Below are 25,996 nucleotides of genomic sequence, written 5' to 3'. Positions count from 1 at the left end.
ATTTAGATCAAGAGTTTTTATAGTTTCTTGATCTGATTTTATTTTGATGGAACTCATTCACCAGGAATGGAGAAAGGACCCTGCTGAGACTCAGTGCAACAAGACTGACAGGGCAGCATTTCACTCTTCCATCCACAGCCATTAGGGGCTAATACAGTATGAGACAACACATGTTCTCAATATCTAACCAGAAGGCAGCCATGGTAACAGCCCCAAAACAGCTCCCCAGTAGTAGAACCAGTCTCCCCTCAGTCAAAGGCTGCCTCTCTCCTTTATTCGTGGGGACTGTTGCTAGGAGGCTGATGGTTTTGTTTATGGATCACTCCCATGGCACGGGGTCAGATGTTGTGGTTGGTAAAATGGAGCACACACCCTTGTGATTTTCTTCGTTTTCCATCTGGAGTTCTGGGCTCAAGGGGAGTGAGGGACAGTAAATTACCAGTGATGTGGCATGGTTTTGTTATGGCTGAGCTCTCTGTCTCCAGTAATTACTGATGATATAAAGTTAGGAAGATTGTGTCATTGATGCCATAATGTCATGCCACTTATGACTGGGATACACCAAGTCAAATAGTAGATATAGAACATATAGACTTAAAATAATGTAAAAAAATAAGTCTATTGCTTATAAACATTCCCATAACTCCTCCTTCTGGCCAGCCTCTGTGCTGTCATGCGACAAAGAGGGTGTGCTCATTGGGGGAATGACTGGTTACAAGGCTGGGGTAAATATGGTCTGATATATTCTACACAATGCCTGTCAGCATACCAATAACACGTCTATGCCAATGATGTCATCTTGAAATGATTCACCTATGTCTTTCTGGTTAGTTACTGAGTCATTAAAACACCTCAGCTCTCCAAGGTGTGTCTGAGTGAATGAGGAAATAGTTGAAGGTTAAGTCTCTTGTGTGTTTATTCCCACTAACCAGAGAGAGATCAACTGAGAGGATAAAAAACACCTGATTGTTCATAGTCATATAACACATACAGGAATCTAGACTCTGTAATTAGCACATCTTCTGATGACATCTGACGCTTGACGTTCACGATTCATCAATGTTTAGTCAAATAGATGGAAAATGTGACATTCAGGAACATTGACTTCCACAATCAAGCATTTCAACATTTCTCCATTGTGTGTGTGTGTGTGTGTGTGTGTGTGTGTGTGTGTGTGTGTGTGTGTGTGTGTGTGTGTGTGTGTGTGTGTGTGTGTGTGTGTGTGTGTGTGTGTGTGTGTGTGTGTGTGTGTGTGTGTGTGTGTGTGTGTGTGTGTGTGTGTGTGTGTGTGTGTGTGTGTGTGTGTGTGTGTGTGTATTGATTTTATTATTACTACAGACAGTGACAGGTTGGCATGACAAGTATTACTTACAGTCCTAGATGTATTTTCCTAATGAATTCATCACCACATAATCTGTCATAGGAATGACACAAATATGCAATTGCAGTACTTGGACAGATTTGTGGTTTGAAATATTTGTTTTACACGAATAGCTTTGTGTTGAAATAACCCCACTGAGGAAATGCTACCCTGTCACTAACAACAATGACATCAAACAGCTCTGCCAGCTCTTGCATTTAAATGATGCCGTGTTTACTCCTTTGTGAAATATGCAATCATATTCCTTGTATCATGGACCTTGTGCCTGTACTTTGATATTCTTGTAACGTGTGAGTGTACATATATGTGTGTGTGTGTTTCAGGCATCATGGAGCTCTCTGAGGACTGAGTTCATGCCTCTGAACCCAGCCCAACTGCACCACATGCTGAGGGAGTATAACCCAGGCAGGGCCTGTCCTGCAGACTGGAACCCCTCGCCGGACGAGGCGGAGGCTGCCCTCAGGACCAGTGAGTGGAACACAGATACAGCAGAGTCACGGCGTTTAGCCACACAGACACGTTCACGTGTATCAACCATATTTTGAAACAAACACACGTGTTTCTTGGACAAACAAATTCACATAGCCTATGTAGTCTGTACGCTTGTGTACACACTCTCACTCTGCCAAGACTCAATCAGATCAGACTGTCGCCCTGACAGGGTTACATGGAACCCAAACCGGCTGTACGCGTGCGCCATCGTGTATAAATATATTTTGTCCCCCTACACCAAACGTGATCACAACACGCCAGTTAAAATATCAAAACAGACTCTGAACCAATGACATTAATTTGGGGACAGGTCGAAAAGCATTAAACATTTATAGCAATTAACTGGTTAGCTTGCACTTGCTAGCTAATTTCTCCTACTTAGCTAGCTTGCTGTTGCTAGCTAATTTGCCCTGGGATATAAACACTGAGTTGTTATTTTACCTGAAATGCACAAGGTCCTCTACTACGACAATTAATCCACACGTAAAATGGTCAACCGAATCGTTTCCAGTCATCTAACCTCTTTCCAGGCCTTTTCATCGTCAGAAATAGGAGTTCTATTTTAGCCCTTGGCAACGCAGACGCATGTTTACGCGCACGAGCAGTGTGGGTGCAATAATTGAATAACAGAGATTTCGAAATGTACTTTGCAACGCGACGCGAGCGGTGTAGTCAGGGTATTAGTAACTAGAGGCCTATTCCCTGTGTCTGGGAGTGGCTGAGTGTGTTCCCCAGAGTAATCCTGTCTGCCTGTCCCAGTCTAACTCTAAATTGGAGCATGGGTACAGTGGGGAGTTTAGAGAGGAGAACCCTGTCCAGCCCAATCAATCTCACCACAGAGTTAACTCTCAAATCCACCCCTCTCAATATAGGACTTGGCACCTGTCTCCCTCTCTGTCCCCTGTCACTTCACCTCTTCTGTGTGAATGGCCCAACTCCCGCTGGCACCCCCTTGGGGGAACTTTATCTTGTCCCAGAGGCCATGACTGTCTTTCTTTAACTGGAGAATCTAAAGGATTAACCTACAAATCAGATGTAATTAAGTTAATGAAGTAAAATAACAAGTATAAATAATGTAGTGTACACCATGAGAAAGCTATAATATAATATATATATGCCATTTAGCAGACGCTTTTATCCAAAGCGACTTACAGCCATGTGTGCATACATTCTACGTATGGGTGGTCCCGGGATCGAACCCACTACCCTGGCGTTACAAGCGCCATGCTCTACCAACTGAGCTACAGAAGGACCACTACTCTTCCAGAGCTTCTGTTGTAATCTTTTCTGAGTCACGTCTTTGGTCTTTAATGATGTCCTGTATTTTCCTCCTCCTCTAGCTGACATCCTGGAGAGTTTCGACAACCACCCTCCCCTTATCCTGCCAAGCAACACCTTCCACCTGGAGTTGGGTAAACCAATCACGGAGCCCGCTCTGTTTGAGCAGCTAGGCCATCTGCAGGACTTCATCCGTAGTCTCCCCACCAGTCAAACAACACAGCAGGTAACCACCTATCTGTATACCCAGAATTTACAAATATATAATCTAATGAGAGGTCAGTGGCCACCCTGGGCTGGTGGTGCTCAGTAAATGAGACATTTTAACTTTGATGTTTTTTCCATCTCTGTTTTATTGACTTCTCCCTTCAGGCACTCAGCGGGACAGCTACAGACGTCAAGTCTGCGAACTCACGCTCCTCGCCCTCTGTCACAGTGGTGGTCCCTGACCCAGTTCCCTGCCCCTCGCTCAGGGCAGAGGTGGACTCTTTGAGCCCTGCGGCACCCCCTCAGGCCCGGGGGTCTCATGGTGACCTAAGCTGCTGCCTGGCAGAGGCAGAGTTGACCCACAAGCTGAAGAGTCTGGAGCTGCAGAACACCCTACCTAGGAGTAGCCAGGCTGACCTGGGATGCCACAAGAGCCTGGCTCTAGACCCCCTCCTGCCTGCTGACGCCCCCCAACACCCCCAGGGCATGGAGCTGTCTCAGTCTGAGCTGGAGGCAGACCTGCAGGAGGGAGCAGCACGGCAGCACAGGAAAGGTAACACAGAGGGCTATGTCATACAGTCAGGCTACATACAGAGCATCCAGTTGCAATACAAACAGTTCTGATTGATAGAAAAGGAGCATAAAAAGCCATGTGTCAGCTGAAGTGTGTTATTGACCAAACATAACAGAGGATTGATGATGCTGTAACAGTGGGGAGCACATACTGTACATTGTAATCCTAAAAGAAACTGATCCTGTCTCAATCCCCTTGGATGAATTACGAAGACAAAGAATAACAGAGGATCCCTTCATGGCCTTTCCTCCCTCTGCGGGTTTTGATTAAAGTGATGTAAAACTCCTGTCAAAGCAAATACAGCCACTTCGGCTCACACTGTGGCTCATGTACCTAACCCTGGAGTTAGGTCGCTAGTGCCTCCCCGTAATATCAACCCACCAATGATTGACAGGCTCCATTAAAGGAAGAATTTGTCTGCTTGACCCGGGAGTCCCTGGTGCATATTTGTCCCCAGTGGCTCCAGGTTGACACAAGGTGCTTGATATGACAGGAGGAGGAGAGCTCTCATCCTCCCTTCATCTCTTCGACTCTATTGACTTTGGACAGAAACTACAGGTCATTGGAGGAATAAAGAGCTGTTCTGGCTGTGTAAAGGTCGTGTTCTCCCTGTAGGGTGGATTCCATGTGTAGAGGAAAGGCCATTTTCTCCTCAGGCTGATTGTTTTTTGAAGCTCTGCTCATGAGGTCATCTGTAGGAGTGGATGGGAGGGGAAAGTGAGCAGACTGCTCTCTGGTTATGATTTATTCTGTGGTGGAGGAGTTGAGCTGAGAAAGGGGAGGAAAGGACTAAACATCTTATACCGTAACTGGGAGGGACACTTCCAGGGTTAACTTCCAGGAATAACAATGACGTCCCCCTCCCTAAAGCAGGTCAGCTTTCTCTGGCGATGTCTCAAACAATGTGTAAGACTCTAACACTTTTATATAAGTCCTATACCAGCCATACTCAACAGGCGGACCGCGGTCCCAATCAAGACTCAGAACGGGGTCAATACGGACCGCGGATCCCGACAGAAATGACATTTTAATTGTATTTAGGAACTCAGCTGGGCTTTCAACTTACTGCTGTTGAGAGTTCTAATTGTAGAATGCAGAAGTGCAATTTCGAAATTTGGTAGCGCATGGACAGTTTTCCTCTTGTTATGTCATTCACTGACAGACCTTAGAGAGCTATTTATAACCTGTCAGGAATGTTCAGTGGATTACTACTAGCCCATGTGAGCTAGATGGGTAAATTAGACTAACCAGCTATCTAAATCCTGTAGTTATCATGGCCAGATTACGTGCCCAGGGGCCTCAACACCAGCGGCCCGCATTGATTTTGTTCAGTTACTCAGGTATCATTTGAATACACAGAAATGTCAAAATGTGTAGAATATCAAGAAATGAGCTTTAAAACATCAAAATGCGTAGAATTGCAGGAAACGAGGTTTAAACTGACAACATTTTCTCTCCGCCAGCAATATGGCTGTGCACAACTTAAACAGTTTGAGGTCGCATGGGTTGGGAGGTGGGGGTTTGTTACTACGCCGATAAATGACCATACCTATCCGGACCTTTGCCACCTAGGAAATGTGTGTGACCCCCGGACATTCTCAAATAGTAGTCTAGTGCGCCTGTCCTATACAGTACATTGACCTTTTTCTCAAGGGATACAATCGTTGAGTCAAACACCTAGCAAAAGAGAGTGAGTCTATAAGTTTGATGCCACTTTATCTACAACATTGTGAGAATCCTGAATGTTTCTGATTTCAGATACCACAGTCCCAGGTCATATCCAAACAACAGGTTAGATAATAAAAGCATGTTAGTCCAGTACAATCTAATAGCAGTCCATGGCCTTTCCTGTTGATTAACACCAGATAATTCCCTCAACTCTAAATCAGAGACAAACGCTCTGTGTAACATTTGATTGTGTGTAAGTGCTTACCGCCTGCTTAAAGCTTCCTGAGCCCCTGTGTGTTTGTGTGTAAATAGGGTTTTACTAAAGCTTCCATTTTGTTGATCATAATCAGAACTCATTACGATCAATGGCCCTTGTCTTTATACGGGCTCTAATGGTTTAATAGTTTGTCATAAACCTAAGATATTGTTATGAAAAGGATGTACTATTGAACATTGCCCACTTTCACAGAAATATTCTCTAATCATGTCATTTACCTGGTTATGACATTAGCCATAGCTTCCCACCATGTATTACTGTGGCCTCCCAGTCCCATAGAGTGCTCCTGCTCTCTGCTCAACCTCGGTGGTTTTGGGCGCGAACGGTAACTTACTGCTATTTTGGTAGCATTGCTAATCCTTTAATCTGTACCAAGAATTACAGAGAGGTGGTGATGTCAGGAGAGAAAAGATCAGTGGCTGACCCGTCATGGGAATTTACAGTTGGGTTGGTACATGGAATCTTAATCGGGACAGGCATTGTCCAGAGCAGGTCCTGCATGGGGGCAGATGGGCTCGGGCTGGGGGAGAGCAGGGGGAGACTAGGGGAGTGCCGAAGGAGAGCAGGGAAGAGTAGTGGAGACCAGTGGGAGACTAGGGAGAGCTGAAGGAGAGCAGGGAAGAGCAGGGGGAGACCAGGGGAGAGCAGGGGGAGAGCAGGAGAGACCAAGGAAGAGCAGTGGGAGACCGGGGGAGAGCAGGGGAGAGCAGGGGGAGAGCAGGGGAGAGCAGGGGGAGAGCAGGGGGAGAGCAGGGGGAGAGCAGGGGAGAGCAGGGGAGAGCAGGGGGAGACCAGGGGAGAGCCGAAGGAGAGCAGGGAAGAGCAGTGGGAGACCAGGGGCGAGGTGAAAATGTAGGGCATGCTGGTGATACTGTTGCGGGTGGCAGGTTGTTGTGACAGGATAAATACACCACAGAGCACCGAACCAACCTGAGGAAGAGCTTTCCCAAGGGACCAAAGCTTTAGAGCTTGTTCTCAGTGGGGTTCTGTATGGTTCTCATTACAACATCTATGTATTTAGTGGACTCCCTACAGTTTTATAGCACTCAGACTTGACATGATTTTTATATGGAGTCCAAATGCAACATCTGTGTTCAATATCAGTGGTAGTTATATGTATGTTGAGGAGGTGTCCCTCTGGAGCAGCTCAGATGAACCTCCAGTCTTTGATCCATATATATTCCTATTGGTCGAAATAATCATCCTTATAACACTAATGCCTCTGGACGTCAAAACAAGCCCAGTATTGTGAACTTCTCTTTCATATGAACAAGCAGACAGACAGACAGACCACACCAGACCACACCAGACCACACCAGACCACACCAGACCACACCAGACCACACCAGACAGACAGACAGACAGACAGACAGACAGACAGACAGACAGACAGACAGACAGACAGACAGACAGACAGACAGACAGACAGACAGACAGACAGACAGACAGACAGACAGACAGACAGACAGACAGACAGACAGACAGACAGACAGACAGACAGACAGACAGACAGACAGACAGACAGACAGACAGACAGACAGACAGACAGACAGACAGACAGACAGACAGACAGACAGACAGACAGACAGACAGACAGACAGACAGACAGACAGACAGACAGACCAGACCAGACCAGACCAGACCAGACCAGACCAGACACTACTTTCATGTTTTCACCTGCAGTAAACCCTGTCTCAAATTTCCACAGTGATATGATTTCTTCATCATTTAATTAAAGGACCACAATAACAGGAAAAGTATAACTTTAAACAGAGTTAAGGTGGGATTGGATACTGTGTCTAATGTGGGGTGTTCTTGTGTGTGTCTCCTCAGCAGGAAGCTGCCCAAGGGAATGTTCTGAGAGAAGGAATGGGAATGTGGAGGAAGAGGAGGAGAAAGAGGGGATGAAGTGTTTACTGTGGAGCTACACAGAGGACCTCATGGTCTAGGCCTGGCACTGGTGGATGGAATGGTGGGTGAAGTCCTTGTCTTTATTCCTCCACCTCCTCCTTTGTTCATCTCGTTCACCCAGTCTCATCTTCCTTATTGTTTCTCTACCTCCCTTATTTGTCACCTCTCTGCATGGGGAAATCAATGAAACTTGAAAAGCTCTAACATTCTGTCTGTGCCTGGTTGTACAAAGTGACAGCATTGTCGATGCGAGGGGCGTGTGGCTCTTATTTGGTCATGTGATTTATGACGTCCTAATATAAGGCCTTGCGTGGCTGTTCAAACCTCATATCGCAAATGAATTAGTTAAAGGTTACATATTTCCCATGATTAACTGTGTTACATCATCATGCATCAAAGGCAGGGAAATCTAGCTTTAAATGAATGATGAGTTGAACTGTGACGTAGATCTCAACTACAGAGGCTCAACAACTCTTCTTGCTATATGGGACTTCGTGTGTGTGTGTGTGATTGGTTATGGTATGTGGGTGTGGGCTTAAGCTTGGGTTTACTAACAGGTGTACAACATGTGGTGAATGTGTTGACGTCCTTTTGAAGTCAGCCATGAACCACATTGAGAACACTAAGCTAATTTATTGGAACCGGTAGACTCCTTTATGGCACAATAGGCAGCTGCAATGGTTATTATTACCCTCATTCCAATGTCTGCCTTTGACTTCAAATTCTACTAAATTGCTGTTTTCATCATTTAATTCATAACAGAAACGTGCCTGGTCTGTGAAAGCCTCTACTCATCTATATGCATGCAGGTGTAGTGCTGTGGAGGATTCTAATAGCATGTGGTGCCCCCTGTAGGATAGAGATGAAACAGCTGAGATGTTCCTGTAATGATACTATAGTGCAGGTACAGCATGTCTTTAGGCCCAATCTCAACGCTTCCTGTGAAAGCCTCTACTCATCTATATGCATGCAGGTGTAGTGCTGTGGAGGATTCTATAGCATGTGGTGCCCCCTGTAGGATAGAGATGAAACAGCTGAGATGTTCCTGTAATGATACTATAGTGCAGGTACAGCATGTCTTTAGGCCCAACCTCAACGCTTCCTGTGAAAGCCTCTACTCGTGTATATGCATGTAGGTGTAGTGCTGTGGAGGATTCTATAGCATGTGGTGCCCCCTGTAGGATAGAGATGAAACCGTGGAGATGTTCCTGTAATGATACTATAGTGCAGGTACAGCATGTCTTTAGGCCCAACCTCAACGCTTCCTGTGAAAGCCTCTACTCGTGTATATGCATGTAGGTGTAGTGCTGTGGAGGATTCTATAGCATGTGGTGCCCCCTGTAGGATAGAGATGAAACAGCGGAAATGTTCCTGTAATGATACTATAGTGCAGGTACAGCATGTCTTCAGACCCAACCTCAACGCTTCCTGCATCCTCTTGTGTCCTGTATAGAAAACACCTCTGAAGATGACTGGGATCTATATTAAGTCAGTGGTACCAGAGTCCCCAGCCGCCCAGTGCCAGAAGCTGAGGTTGGGAGATCGTATCCTGGCTGTGAACGGCATCAGTCTGGTGGGCATGGAATACCACATGTAAGTAGTGTAGGATGGAGACGGGTCTTTACCACCCTGTGCTGATTAAGAAGTTGTAATAGAGTACTGGATATTATTTAGGTAATACGCGTTATAAAACACAACAGAGTAGTGTCGTTCCTCCCTCTGTTTAACACACCCTCTGACGTCTCTCTCGTTCTCTCCGTCACAGTGGTCGAGAGCTCATTCGTTCATCTGGAGATGCCCTCAGATTGCTGGTGGCCAAAAATGAGTCCACATCAACGGGGAAGAGCTCAGTGATCACGTGCTGAGTGGAAGGAAGGTTTCATTGGAGTCTTCCCCTCATGACCTTTGACCCTCGGAAGGGAGGTTAATCTTCTCTCTTTATCCAACTAAGGACCTTAGTTGTCTGTCAGTACTTTACGAGACGTGTTCCTCAACCAAAGGATAAAAGACACTTGACTGTTTATTTTGTTTTGGTGAATAATCACTTCTCACTGAGTATTTGTAATGAAGCTTTACTGTACATAGAATGAACAGGAGGACACTGAAATGAGGATGAAACCACTAGACTGAATCCACTATTGCTCAGGTCTTCTCTGAAGCACCCCTTTTGAATGAATGTAAATTCAAACGCAAACACGACATGTGTATCAACATGATGGTCCAGACAGCTTTGCAGAAGTCTTTAAATCTGCATGGTGAGCTGTCCTTCGTACCCAGAAAACACTGGGTTTGGGAGAGTAGAAGAGAACAGCGGGTTAAGGCCGTTGTTGCGAGCAGGGTTGAGTTATTTCAGTGTCTTCAAGGACACTATCTACTGACTACAAATGGCTAGTGCACAGCATTCTGTCTGAAGATTGCTCCGTTTTTCAAATGCCAAAACCCATAAGAATTTATGCAAATATAACATTTTTATAGAACTGTAAATTATAATGTATTTTTGAGTAAAAACAATGACTCATCCTTATGTCGTAGTGGCTGTATACTTTGGATATTTACTGAAGTGCTATTAGTGAAATACTTTCTGAAGCACTACAGTATAACGAAGGGGTGTCATGGACTCTATGGTTATCTATAAGGCATTTCAGTGGATCTCAGTGATAATCTAATATAGATTTCTGGAGGTATCACAAGCTCACTGCTAAACATCAGACTTTTCCCATGTGGTGACAGTGACACTATAACTTATGACTGTTTATGAAATGTTTATAAACAAATTACTCTGACAGTTTTAAGTCAACTATCTCTCTTAACAGTGTTAAGTCTTCAATTTTATTGATGACAAATAAGAGTATTCCATTTTTTATACTTATATTGTCCATTATTTTTGAACATATTAAATAAATGTTATTTAGATTTTAAAACAGAATGAGAGCTCCAAAATTCCTGAGTTATTCCCCAATCCCTACATTGCCTTCTACCCATAGAGGTTGTTGCCTCACAGACAGTACAACCTGCATCCCCAGATGGTTGAACTCTACGACGTGGGACATAACAAGGCCAAATAAAGCAACGGCACACTTTGGGGGGAATAAGGACTCCAGCTGTTGACCAAGTGCTTTTAAACGGGGGGAGGTAGCAGGGAACCAAGGGTGTGTCTCACACAGGGGCCACCACAAGAGCCTCCATTTATAGTGCCCTTTGGTTTCCACTAGAGCAGCACTTTCCACTACACCACTCAATTTGACACAACCCAGGGTTCTCCACTGTGCCCTGAGGCCCTGAGGAAAATGGTTGTTTTGGCATTAAAAAGGCAATCTCACACTTTGCATACTTCATGCTTGCAGGTAAACACAAACGATGTCAGAGGCTGCTGATTGTGAGGAGTGTTCTGCCCAAGTCATCCATTTTCTCCCCTGGTATAACGCTGACATGAATGTACTTTTAACTATCAGATTTAATAATTAACTAAACGCAGCCAATTATCAACTGTAATTGCTTCATAGTGCTAGTCACACAAAGAGAAATCTGTACATCAAAAAGTGCTGATATAGTAAGTTACACAGCTGATACTATAAGTTATACAGGTCACCAAGACAGCCTTGATGCAAAGTAGTCCTCCCCAATCTGAGGTCGCTTAGAACCAAAGGTAGTCCTCCCCAATCTGAGGTCGCTTAGAACCAAAGTAGTCCTCCCCAATCTGAGGTCGCTAGAACCAAGGTAGTCCTCCCCAATCTGAGGTCGCTTAGAACCAAGGTAGTCCTCCCCAATCTGAGGTCGCTTAGAACCAAGGTAGTCCTCCCCAATCTGAGGTCATTTAGAACCAAAGTAGTGGTCACAGTTGAGGATGGGGCAGTCAATGAACTCCAGCCTGTAGTCATAGAACAGTGTTGCCTGTCTGGGTGAGTCCTCAGGGCCTCCAGTGAAGCCACACTCCCCCAGAGAGCTGTCTGGCGGTAGGAAGGACTCCTGGGAGGGAACTCTGGTTCTAAACACCTGCAGGCTGGTGGTCTGGATCCCAACCCGCTCCTCGATCACCCTGAACAGGCTGGACACCCTGGTGCTCCTGGGGAGCACCACCTCAAAGCTCCCTGGATGGGCTCCTCCGTAGTCGAATGGTATAAGTCTGATACTCAGAAGAATGAACCTGGAACATGTTTGGAAATAGAGTAGGTGGATGATAAATATACTGTCTTTTATGATCAGCTATGCTATTTTATACTCCTTACTGTGCAATACAAGGTCTTTATGAGATGTGTCCCAAAGTGATTTAGCGCCGATCACAGAGTTACAAGGTCAGAAATAGCTTTGTCCTGAGAGGGTTGGTTGTCATGGTTAACCTCACAGACTGGCTGTTTTGGTATAGCAGCAATTTGTGGGCAGATCCTACATATTTACTGTTCATCAGTGCTGCTTGTTTGTTCCAATTGAACCACAAGCATTTGTGAAACAATTCATTAAATTTCAATTTGTGAAACAACAAATTGTTGGCCTTTAGCTTTGCCTCATTTTACACAGGCGACTTCGAACCTCCGCGTAAACATAAATGGCTGACGTGCATTTTCAAAGGGAGTTAATTTTAAGTGGACCTGTCTGGGTGATGTATTGTAGCAAGATTATTTCTGTGTGTATAGATACTGTATGTCTGAGTGCTTGTTTGTGCAGTATGTAGTGTATGTGAATGTCTTGCCTGTTTGTCTCAGGAGGTGGTGGGCTCCACAATCCCAGCTGACAGTTAGGACTGGGCTGTAGCTTCTCTCTAGTGATCTCCAAACAGCAGGGAACAGCATTAGAACAGCAGGGAACAGAATAGAACAGCAGCCTCTGGTAAGATAAGGGGTGGTGGTCTATGTATATTTGTAAACAACAGCTGGTGCACGATATCTAAGGAAGTCTCGAGGTTTTGTTTGCCTGAGGTAGAGTATCTCATGATAGGCTGTAGACCACACTATCTACGGAGAGAGTTTTCATTTGTATTTTTCATAGCTGTCTACATACCACCACAGACCGATACCGGCATGAAGACCACACACAATGAGCTGTATACTGCCATAAGCAAACAAGAAAATGCTCATCCAGAGGCGGCACTCCTAGTGGCCGGAGACTTTAATGCAGGGAAACTTAAATCTGTTTTACCAAATTTCCACCAGCATGTTAAATGTGCAGGGGGAAAAGGGGGAAAACTCTAGACCACCTGTACTCCCCACACGTGTACAAAGCACTCCCTCGCCCTCCATTTGGCAAATCTGACCATAATTCTATCCTCCTGATTCCTGCTTACAAGCAAAAAATAAAGCAGGATGCACCAGTGACTCGGTCAATAAAAAGGTGGTCAGATGAAGCAGATGCTAAGCTACAGGACTTGTTTGCCAGCACTGAAACACGCATGAGAGCATCAGCTATACCGGATCACACTCTCCGCAGCCAATGTGAGTAAGACCTTTAAGCAGGGCAACATTCACAAGGCCGCAGGGCCAGACTGATTACCAGGACGTTTACACCGAGCATGAGCTGACCAACTGGCAAGTGTCTTCACTGACATGTTCAACCTCTCCCTGTCTGAGTCTGTAATACCAACATGTGTTAACCAGACCACCATAGTCGCTGTGCCAAAGAACACTAAGGTAACCTGCCTAAATGACTACCGACCCGTAGCACTCACATCTGTAGCCATGAAGTGCTTTGAAAGGCTGGTCATGGCTCACATCAACACCATTATACCAGACACTTCAGACCCCACTCCAATTTGCATACCGCCCTAACAAATCCATAGACGATGCAATCTCTATTGCACTCCACACTGCCCTTTCCCACCTGTACAAAAGGAACACCTATGTGAGAATGCTATGCATTGACTACAGCTCAGAGTTCAACACCATAGTTCCTCGAAGCTTAACACTAAGCTAAGGACCCTGGGACTGAACACCTCCCTCTGCAACTGGATCCTGGACTTCCTGACGGGTCGCATCACTGCCTGGTATGGCAACTGCTCGGACTCCAACCGCAAGGCACTACAGAGGGTAGTGTGTACGGCCCACTACATCACTGGGGCCAAACTTCCTGCCATCCAGGACCTCCATACCAGGCGATGTCAGAGGAAGGCCCTAAAATTTGTCAAATACTCCAGCCACCCTAGTTATACACTGTTCTCTCTGCTACCGCATGGCAAGCTGTACTGAACTGCCAAGTCTAGGTCCAAGAGGCTTCTAAACAGCTTCTACCTCCAAGCCATAAGACTCCTGAACATCTAATCAAATGGCTACCCAGACTATTTGCATTGCCCCCCCCCTTTACACTGCTGCTACTCTCTGTTATTACGTATCTATGTATAGTCACATTAATAACTCTACCTACATGTACATATTACCTCAATTACACCGACTAAACGGTGCCCCCACACTCTGTACCGGCATCCCTGTACATAGCCTCGCTATTGTTATTTTACTGCTGCTCTTTAATTATTTGTTACTTTTATTTAACTGCATTGTTGGTTAGGGCTTGTAAGTACGCATTTCACTGTAATGTCTACCCCTGTTGTATTCGGCGCATGTGACAAATACAATTTGATTTGATTTGAATAGTATAAAATGCTGATTTTGCTTTACATTACTGTCTGTAGTTGTTTGCTCATGTCCCTGTAATCAATCTCCCCATCGTTGCCTCTCCTCAGTAGCTGAGGCAGCAGATCCAGCTGAAATTGCAGACATGGAATCCCCAAATCTGTCATACCTAAGGAAGTAAGGGATTTACAATTTGAACCTTTTGCTTTTTATACCAGAGACAATCTACAGAAATTGTGGCTTTTATATGTCAATTATAAAGTGCTAATCCCCTAGTGATTCTTATATCAATGATGATGCTATCTCTCCAGTGAATCAGCCATTGAATGGCTCTATCCACAGAGGCATTAGCCAAGAGTTAAATAAAGGTTCAATAAAATGTAAATAAATAAATAAAAGAGGCCTGAATGTTGGATATAAGCCTGACTGTGCTCCTTGGTTCTCCTTGGCTCCAATTTTCAGAAGGATTAATGTTTTCTTCTGAAGAAACTTACAGTAAACTCAATGTCTGGGGCCTGAAGGACAAAAGGAACATTGTTCTGTTTTTGTTTCCCAGGACGAGCTGTTATCTGTGGGGGGTGAGAGGGCCACTTACAAGCTCTCCAGGAAATGAACAAGTGCTTGCATTCTAAGCAGTCTGAATCAGAACACTGACCATAAGCACTTATATATCTTCAATAAAAGCCCACACAGTCAGTGGCATTCAAATAGGACTGACTCAGGAGTCTCATAAAACGGTTTGTAATCGCTTGCCACAGTGGTTTTCTTTATGTTACATTTAAAGGAGCTGAGAACAGCCAGTTACAGTTGACCTTACTTTTCAAGGGGTCTACGGTGGAAAGAATCATCACAACATTTCCAAATGGAACTCACTGAAACATGCTAGAGTGAACTACTAGCATTGAAAAGAGTATTTGGACTCATTATGAGGTAATCCTTTGACATACCTTAATTGCAGCCATGAGCCCCAGATGAAAGCGTTGAGATAGAATTTCCAGCAGATATTGGGTCATTTGGCTGGGAATGAGGGTGTAACAGACCAGAAGAGGGATGGATTACCCTGCTCAAAGTCCTCGGGGCCGATGGTACCAGGGCTGTCTGTATCACACAGGCTGAACAGCTCCACTGCCTGTTCCTGGTGCTCCTGGAGCCAGAGAGTCATGTGATCCAGAAACCGCTCATACTCCGTCTGGTCGGACCTAAAGGCCTGGCAGGTTTTCTCTAAGGCGGCCTTATGGGATGAAACACAACCATTCTCACAGTGCCCTGTTGCATAACACTTTCAGGCTAGGTTCTCACAAGGTGCATTTGAGAGTCCTCACATTGCTACTACGCACTACGTATAAGGCCCCTGATGTACACTTCTGGTCAAAAGTTTTAGAACACCAACTCATTCAAGGGTTTTCCTTTATTTTTTAAACTATTTTCTACATTGTAGAATAACAGTGAAGACATCAAAACTACGAAATAACACTAATGGAATCATGTAGTAACCAAAGAAGTGTCAAACAAATCAAAATATATTTGATATTTGATATTCTTCAAAGTATCCACCCTTTGCCTTGATGACAGCTTTGCACACTCTTGGCATTCTCTCAACCATCTTTATACGCTAAAAGGGAAAGGGGGATACCTAGTCAGTTAGTCACCTGGAATGTATTTCAATGAACAGGCGTGCCTTCTTAAAAGTTAACTTGTGGAATTTCTTTCCTTCTTAATGTGTTTGAGCCAATCAGTTGTGTTGTGACAAGGTAGGGGTGGTATACAGAAGATAGCCCTATTTGGTAAAAGACCAAGTACATATTATGGCAAGAACAGCTCAAATAAGCAATGAGAAATGACAGTCCATCATTACTATAAGACATGCAGATCAGTCAACATGGAACATTTCAAGAACTTTGAAAGTTTCTTCATGTGCAGTCGCAAAAACCATCAAGCGCTATGATGAAACTGGCTCTCATGAGGACCACCACAGGATTGGAAGACCCAGAGCTGCAGAGGACAAGTTCATGTGAGTTACCAGCCTCAGAAATTGCAGCCTAAATAAATGCTTCACAGAGTTCAAGTAATAGACACATCTCAACCTTAAAGAGACTTGCTTGGGCCAAGAAACACGAGCAATGGATATTAGACCGGTAGAAAGTTGTCCTTTGGTCTGGAGTCCAAATTACAGATTTTTGGTTCCAGCCGCCGTGTCTTTGTGAGACGTTGTGTGGGTGAACGGATGATCTCCGCATGTGTATCTCCCACCCTAAAGCATGGAGGAGGAGGTGTTATGGTGTGGGGGTGCTTTGCTGGTGATAGTGTCAGTGATTTATTTAGAATTCAAGGCACACTTAACCAGCATGGCTACCACAGCATTCTGCAGCGATACGCCATCCCATCTGGTTTGGGCTTAGTTGGACCATCATTTGTTTTTCAACAGGACAATGACCCAACATACCTCCAGGCGCTGTAAGGGCTAAGGAGATTGATGGAGTGCTGCATCAGATCACCTGGCCTCCACATTCCCCCGACCTCAACCAAATTGAGATGGTTTGGGATGAGTTTGACCGCAGAGTAAAGGAAAAGCAGCATATGTGCTCAGCATATGTGGGAACTTCTTCAAGACTGTTGGAAAAGCATCTCAGGTGAAGCTGGTTGAGAGAATGCCAAGAGTGTGCAAAGCTGTCATCAAGGCAAAGGGCGTATATTTGGAGAATCTCAAATATAAAATATATTTTGATTTGTTTAACACCTTTTTGGTTACTACATGATTCCATTAGTGTTATTTCATAGTTTTGATGTCTTCACTGTTATTCTACTATGTAGAAAATAGTCAAAATAATGAAAAACCCTTGAATGAGTAGGTGTTCTAAAACTTTTGACGGGTAGTGTATATTTGAGTATTATGTGTTGCACCATACCATGTTCTTCTCATCTTTGGTCAGTATAATAGCCCTCTTCTGTTTCTTCTCCTTCACTATGTCCTGGTTGATCGGTGTTCCAGGGTACACACAGTACTGGGGTCAGTGTTTGGATCTGTGATGGCCTCAGTGCTGGTCTTCAGTGTCTCACTCTGGGCCCTGAAGACAAAAGAGAAATGAGTTACGGTGGGTCCAAAATATGTTTGTTTATTTTTCCATTTCCTTTTAATAGTACAATGTTTGAGTCGTGATTCAACAAACCTTTTCATTAAGATACAGACACGACACTGACCAAAATAGAATGGCAAACGAAGACTGACGTAATGGGAAGTGAACACTGACAAAAGGCAAACCAGGGTTTGCGATGTCTCATCCTTCCTCCCTATCTATAACAATGAGGGCAGGAAACAACATAGTGGTGACTAGTTCAACACCAAGCGCCAAAGTGTGCTGGTTACTGCTCTCCCAGGTTTCCTTTCAGTCCTTTCCCTGAGAAAGAGAGCTATGCTGGGGTTGGATGAGGCAGCCCCCCCCCCCCCCCCCCCTCGACACAGGAAATTCCATCTGGAGACTGGGGAGCCTGGTGTAGAGCTCCTCAGGGGGACACGTCAGCTCTGGGTCTGGGGTGCAGCTCACTGTAGACCTAACCCTCCCAGCAGATATCCATACGGGGCCGGAGTGCAGAGGGCACCTATGAGTCCCACAGACTGTGAGGGGTATGAGGGGTGCATGGAGTGGGGGTGGTGGTGGTGAGCAACAGCAGGTAGAAGACTAATAACTTTGAACTATATGAGTCAGCCCTGCAATGCAGTGTCCAGTCTGGAAACTGATCAAGAGTAAAGCACCAGTGGATGCCAACAGCAATACAGATGTTCATAGACTAAAAGATTGCCTCTTAGACTACATACTGAATGGTCAGGACCTAACATTTTTACCAGTCTTCCATAAAAACATTGCCTCATAACCTATGAAACGTTTTACCCCAATGTATGACAATTTATAATATATAAAGCATACCGTCTAATATTATGTAATGATAAAAAGATAGTCTGAGATCATCAAAGTATCCAATTATTGACATGTTTCCCCGTTCAAACAAACACCTGTCGTCTGAGAAAACGGAAACATATTCTTTGTGTTCGTTTCACAGGGGAGCCAAAGGATTACCCCTCCCTGGAGTTTCTCTCTGGATTGATGACCACCCCCCCCTACATTTACCTGGTTTAGAGGAAGAAAAACATGACCTGATCTGATTACTGATAAAAGAGAAACATCAACACAAGAGAATCAACAAATGAAACCACATAGGCCACCATGAAAAAGCCTTGTCTCAGTCATTCTGGTATGAAGACAAAATGTCAGGGCACCAACACACAGCATCAGTAGTGAATTACATAACACATCTTCTTTTATTACCCAGACTGATATACCAGTATACCCTCAAGTGTATCTGGTTTAAATTTAAGATGAAAAAAATCTATAGAAACTCAAGCACACAATCATAGGAAAATTCTTCACACACGTATTTGCCCTCTCATTGGCTAGAATGTTCCCACCTGATCTCGCCTGCCTACCATCGTTGAGGACAAGCATTTCCATTATTTGAGAGGCCCCTCGAATACCCCTTTTGCTCTAAGAACAGCCTCAATTTGACGGGGCATGGACTCTACAAGGTGTCGAAAGCATTTCACAGGGATGCTGGCCCATCTTGACTCCAATGCTTCTTGGCTCCAATGCTTCTTGACTCCAATGCTTGACATAGTTGTGTCAAGTTGGCTGGATGTCCTTTGGGCGGTGGACCATTCTTGATACACACAGAAAAAAAACAGCAGCGTTGCAGTTCTTGACACAAACTGATGCATCTGGCACCTACTACCATACCCGTTCAAAGACACTTAAATATTTTGTCTTGCCTATTCACACTGAATGGCACACATACACAATCCATGTCCCAATTGTGTCAAAGCTTAAAAATGATTCTTTAACCTGTCTCCTCCCCCTCATCTACACTGATTGAAGTGAATTTAACAAGTGACATCAGTAAGGGATCATAGCTTTCACCTGGTCAGTCTATGTCATGGAAAGATCAGCTGTTCTGTTTTGAATACTCAGTGTATAGCAACATATTGTGTTACAACGCCCCCTGTTGGAAGTAAAGTAGGCCTACTGTGATTTTACTGTCAAGGTGTATTGTTACAAGGTTGTCATGTGAAATGAAATGTATCCATTGGTTTAGCATTGTTGACAATGCATGAAAAAGTGTTGAACTTCGAATATTCCACCATATTTTCAATGCAGCTCCATTAATTATTTTAGGCTGGCGGTTGTGCCGTTGCCCGAGAAATATAACAGGCGTTTTCAAAGTTGTTCTTATAACAAAAGTCACAAGCTACTTACTTATTTTTACGTTTGGAGGCCTCATGTTTTTTCGGCATAATTTCTTCATGCATTATCCTAAGGCACCATGTTGACGCGTTGCCAAGGGAGACGACAAGCATGACCATTAAACAGTTTCTGCACAAAGCCAAAAAGGAGTCGGAGTCTGTGTAAGTGATAGTAGATTCACGAGTATATAGTTCATACATTTTTCATGGCTGCCTATAGTATACTTGTGCTATAATTTATTTGTTGACTTGTTATGAACGTTAGTGAAACATATTTTATTTGAAGCCAGTGTTATTAAGATTAGTCAAATAATAATGAACATTCAATCTTGTTCATATCGTTTATTCATCTCTTTACCACTAGATATCAGCATTTTCATCAACTGCTAGTTACATTATAATGATCCTAAACTGTGATACCCTGTTCTTTATCCACAGGGCTGTTTTAAGAGACTGTGTATTCTCTGTTTTATGTCATCACAGAATGACTGGCTCCTGTTAAGGCATCCAGCTGACATAAATAGGATCTTCGGGATTTTGTCATTCTTGGTGACAGGAGAAGTTCACAGATCCCTGCATGTTCAGGAACATGAGACGAGACACATTGTCAGATTACTCACTTGCATCAATGCCCATTCTGAGCTAAGGTACTGTCAGCTGTAGCGGTGGAGGGCTCAAGCATAGCAGCAGCTCTGCCTCTGGTTCCATGTGAAGGGATTTAAGAAACACGGTTCTCTATTAATGGCACGGGTGTATTCTTTTGTACGCAGGCTGCAGGACGTTGTAGACACTGAAGGCAGGCTGCAGGACATTGTAGACACTGAAGGCAGGCTGCAGGACATTGTAGAAACATGAAGGCAGGCTGCAGGACATTGTAGAAACATGAAGGCAGGCTGCAGGACATTGTAGACACTGAAGGCAGGCTGCAGGACATTGTAGACACTGACGGCAGGCTGCAGGACATTGTAGACACTGAAGGCAGGCTGCAGGACATTGTAGAAACATGAAGGCAGGCTGCAGGACATTGTAGACACTGAAGGCAGGCTGCAGGACATTGTAGACACTGACGGCAGGCTGCAGGACATTGTAGAAACATGAAGGCAGGCTGCAGGACATTGTAGACACTGAAGGCAGGCTGCAGGACATTGTAGAAACATGAAGGCAGGCTGCAGGACATTGTAGACACTGAAGGCAGGCTGCAGGACATTGTAGAAACATGAAGGCAGGCTGCAGGACATTGTAGACACTGAAGGCAGGCTGCAGGACATTGTAGACACTGAAGGCAGGCTGCAGGACATTGTAGAAACATGAAGGCAGGCTGCAGGACATTGTAGACACTGAAGGCAGGCTGCAGGACATTGTAGACACTGACGGCAGGCTGCAGGACATTGTAGAAACATGAAGGCAGGCTGCAGGACATTGTAGACACTGAAGGCAGGCTGCAGGACATTGTAGAAACATGAAGGCAGGCTGCAGGACATTGTAGACACTGAAGGCAGGCTGCAGGACATTGTAGAAACATGAAGGCAGGCTGCAGGACATTGTAGACACTGAAGGCAGGCTGCAGGACATTGTAGACACTGAAGGCAGGCTTGCAGGACATTGTAGACACTGAAGGCAGACTGCAGGACATTGTAGACACTGAAGGCAGGCTGCAGGACATTGTAGACACTGAAGGCAGGCTGCAGGACATTGTAGACACTTGATGTATTTGATACCATTCTACTAATTCCGCTCCATGGTGTTGATGTATTTGATACCATTTGATACCATTCTACTGGTGTCCATGTAATACCATTCACTGAGTTTGATGTATTTGATACCATTCTACTAATTGATCCATCCATAACCCATTTGATGTATTTGATACCATTCTACTGGTGTCCATGTATTTGATCCATTCTACTGGTGTCCATGTATTTGATGTATTTGATACCATTCTACTGGTGTCCATGTATTCCATGTATTTGATACCATTCTACTGTGTGTTGATGTATTTGATACCATTCTACTGGTGTCCATGTATTTGATGTATTTGATGTATTTGATACCATTCTACTGGTGTCCATGTATTTGATACCATTCTACTGGTGTCCATGTATTTGATGTATTTGATACCATTCTACTGGTGTCCATGTATTTGATGTATTTGATACCATTCTACTGGTGTCCATGTATTTGTCCATGTCCATGTATTTGATGATTTGATACCATTCTACTGGTGTCCATGTATTTGATACCATTCTACTGGTGTCCATGTATTTGATGTATTTGATACCATTCTACTGGTGTCCATGTATTTGATGTATTTGATACCATTCTACTGGTGTCCATGTATTTGATACCATTCTACTGGTGTCCATGTATTTGATGTATTTGATACCATTCTACTGGTGTCCATGTATTTGATACCATTCTACTGGTGTCCATGTATTTGATGTATTTGATACCATTCTACTGGTGTCCATGTATTTGATGTATTTGATACCATTCTACTGGTGTCCATGTATTTGATGTATTTGATACCATTCTACTGGTGTCCATGTATTTTGTGATTCCATTCTACTGGTGTCCATGTATTTGATACCATTTGATACCATTCCACTGTTTTGATGTATTCCATCCATTCTACTGGTGTCCATGTATTTGATACCATTCTACTGGTGTCCATGTATTTGATGTATTTGATACCATTCTACTGGTGTCCATGTATTTGATGTAACCATTCTACTGGTGTCCATTTGATACCATTCTACTGTATTTGATGCCATTCTACTGGTGTTGATGTATTTGATACCATTCTACTGGTGTCCATGTGATACCATTCTACTTTGATCCATGTATTTGATGTATTTGATACCATTCTACTGGTGTCCATTTGATACCATTCTACTGGTGTCCATGTATTTGATGTATTTGATACCATTCTACTAATTGTCCATGTATTTATTTGATGTATTTGATACCATTCTACTGGTGTCCATGTATTTATTTGATACCATTCTACTGGTGTCCATGTATTTGATACCATTCTACTGGTGTCCATGTATTTGATGTATTTGATACCATTCTACTGGTGTCCATATTTATGTATTTGATGTATTTGATACTACTAGACCGTGTTTGTTTTGTTAAGTAAAGTTCAATACTCGCCACCACTGTGGAACTAGTTGGTATTCCACCCCTACACTCTGTCTCTGTTCTGTTGGGATCCTCAGTGTAGCGTTACTTCCAGGCCAGCATGGGCTCAGTTGGTGTTCCTGTACACTGCGCTGCCCTGTGATGCCCTCGCACTGCCTACCGCTGCGTGGCTGGACTGAAGAGCAGCTTGGCGGGTAACTTCTCATTCCTCCACCTCCTCATCCCAGCTGGTTGGCAGGTAACTTCTCATTCCTCCATCTCCTCTTCCCAGCTGTTTGGCAGGCAACTTCTCATTCCTCCACCTCCTCATCCCAGCTGGTTGGCAGGTAACTTCTCATTCCTCCACCTCATCATCCCAGCTGGTTGGCAGGCAACTTCTCATTCCTCCACCTCATCATCCCAGCTGGTTGGCAGGCAAATTCTCATTCCTCCACCTCCTCATCCCAGCTGGTTGGCAGGTAACTTCTCATTCCTCCACCTCATCATCCCAGCTGGTTGGCAGGTAACTTCTCATTCCTCCACCTCATCATCCCAGCTGGTTGGCAGGTAACTTCTCATTCCTCCATCTCCTCTTCCCAGCTGGTTGGCAGGCAACTTCTCATTCCTCCACCTCATCATCCCAGCTGGTTGGCAGGCAACTTCTCATTCCTCCACCTCCTCATCCCAGCTGGTTGGCAGGTAACTTCTCATTCCTCCACCTCATCATCCCAGCTGGTTGGCAGGTAACTTCTCATTCCTCCACCTCATCATCCCAGCTGGTTGGCAGGTAACTTCTCATTCCTCCACCTCATCATCCCAGCTGGTTGGCAGGTAACTTCTCATTCCTCCACCTCCTCATCCCAGCTGGTTGGCAGGTAACTTCTCATTCCTCCACCTCATCATCCCAGCTGGTTGGCAGGTAACTTCTCATTCCTCCACCTCATCATCCCAGCTGGTTGGCAGGTAACTTCTCATTCCTCCACCTCATCATCCCAGCTGGTTGGCAGGTAACTTCTCATTCCTCCACCTCATCATCCCAGCTGGTTGGCAGGTAACTTCTCATTCCTCCATCTCATCATCCCAGCTGGTTGGCAGGCAACTTCTCATTCCTCCACCTCCTCATCCCAGCTGGCGGTGGGCACCTTATCACCAGACTTGGATGATGGGGCATCCGCTCATCTCTGTCTGGGTTTCTCCTCAATGTTTCCAGGTCATCATCTTAGTCTAACGTTTAGTTCAGGTTTGGTTGTTTTGGTTAATTTATAATAATGTCTGTAATAACCACTCAAGCATAGCTGTCATTTTGATTTTGACACAAAGCCATTTTGATTAGTGAGCAGCAGGGCAGTGCCAATTCACTTGCCAATAACACCCAGTGCCTCACTGAGAACAGTGAACCTCAGCAGGTCATTGCTTTTGAACATCAGTCAAAAATAAAGTCAGCCAAAACTCTCTTGAGCACAGCATGTTCAGGAGCCCTGACTAAGCCACAAACCATAAATCAATTCACCACCAACTGTGGGGCCAAGAGCAGTAGAAAACAAAGGGATATATCCAATGCCTATTTTCAGGGAGGCATCATTGAAGTTGATGTAACACAGCTTTAGAAGGAGAATATTACACAGAGTGTCTATGAGACTGGAGAATAAGCACAAGCAGCCTCCCACAAGCCATTGCTATCCAGGATTGTGACTAATCTTTCATTTCAAAATGCGCTTGACTAAAGACCTTCTAGACTAATGCCCCTGCTAGACTATCCTTGGTCCATTATGTATTGCATGTAATTAATGCAAATATGATCATCATGCAGTATAAATGTGCAATGAGTTTCTGTGATATTATTCAAGATCATTGTTTTTGTATGTCAATTCTAGCCTGCAGTGCAGTGCACAACAAACTCCAGACAAAAGGGAAGTGCTTCTTTTGACAGTGAGACTAATTGCTGTATATCTTGTCCTGTGATGCATTATGATGCTGTGCTGTGTTTCTGAGTTCAGTCAGTCTCTGGTGACTGGCTGTGTCCTGGTGGTGGCTGGTGAATGGCTGTGTCCTGGTGATGGCTGGTGACTGGCTGTGTCCTGATGATGGCTGGTGACTGGCTGTGTCCTGATGATGGCTGGTGACTGGCTGTGTCCTGGTGATGGCTGGTGACTGGCTGTGTCCTGGTGATGACTGGTGACTGGCTGTGTCCTGGTGATGGCTGGTGACTGGCTGTGTCCTGATGATGGCTGGTGACTGGCTGTGTCCTGGTGATGGCTGGTGACTGGCTGTGTCCTGGTGATGGCTGGTGACTGGCTGTGTCCTGGTGGTGGCTGGTGACTGGCTGTGTCCTGGTGATGTCTGGTGACTGGCTGTGTCCTGATGATGGCTGGTGACTGGCTGTGTCCTGATGATGGCTGGTGACTGGCTGTGTCCTGGTGATGGCTGGTGACTGGCTGTGTCCTGGTGATGGCTGGTGACTGGCTGTGTCCTGGTGGTGGCTGGTGACTGGCTGTGTCCTGGTGATGGCTGGTGACTGGCTGTGTCCTGGTGATGGCTGGTGACTGGCTGTGTCCTGGTGATGGCTGGTGACTGGCTGTGTCCTGGTGGTGGCTGGTGACTGGCTGTGTCCTGGTGGTGGCTGGTGACTGGTTTGTTGTTGTACACTGAGTATATCAAACATTAAATACATCTTCCTTATATTCCCACTTGTGCCCTCAGAACAGCCTGAGTTAATAAGGGCATAGACTCTACAAGGAGGAATCCTGGCCCATGTTGACTTCATTGCTTCCCACAGTTGTGTCAAGTTGGCAGGATGACGTTTGGGTGGTGGACCGTTCTTGATATACACAGGAAACTATTTAGGGTGAAAAATCCAGCAGCGTTGCAGTTCTTGACACAAACCGGTGTGCCTGGCACCTACTACCATACCCAGTTAAAAGGGACTGAAACCTTTGGTCTTTCCGATTCATCCTCTGAATGGCACACATACACAATCCATGTCTCAAGGCTTAAAAATCCTTCTTTAACCTGTCTCCTCCCCGTCATCTACACTGATTGAAGAGGATTTAACAAATGACATCAATAAGGGATCATAGCTTCACCTGGATTCCCCTGGTCAGTCTATGTCATGAAAAGAGCAGGTGTTCTTAATGTGTTGTATACTTCAACTATTGTAGCTTCACAGTGGGACTTGGCAGAGAACAAAAAGAAGATCAGAGAGAGAGGAGGATTGGGAAGAGTGTGATGGAGAGGTGACGTG

At 44.8% G+C, this 25,996-nt stretch overlaps 1 long non-coding RNA gene and 1 pseudogene across 1 annotated transcript; one reads left to right on the top strand and one right to left on the bottom strand.

Moving 5' to 3' along the window:
* Positions 1 to 10,307, top strand: part of LOC124015380 — a 28,435-nt pseudogene extending 18,128 nt beyond the window's left edge.
* Positions 10,308 to 14,059: 3,752 nt separating this feature from the next.
* On the bottom strand, positions 14,060 to 17,411 carry LOC124015215. Its single transcript, XR_006835112.1, has 3 exons — positions 17,252 to 17,411; positions 15,293 to 15,576; positions 14,060 to 14,514 (listed from the first exon to the last, which is right to left on the bottom strand). It is a non-coding gene; the product is annotated as an uncharacterized LOC124015215 (long non-coding RNA).
* Between the last annotated feature and the right edge of the window lie 8,585 nt (positions 17,412 to 25,996).

This window comes from Oncorhynchus gorbuscha, linkage group LG26 (assembly GCF_021184085.1).
Source record: "Oncorhynchus gorbuscha isolate QuinsamMale2020 ecotype Even-year linkage group LG26, OgorEven_v1.0, whole genome shotgun sequence".
Lineage (NCBI taxonomy): Eukaryota > Metazoa > Chordata > Actinopteri > Salmoniformes > Salmonidae > Oncorhynchus > Oncorhynchus gorbuscha.
This window is presented reverse-complemented; position numbering and strand designations above follow the sequence as displayed.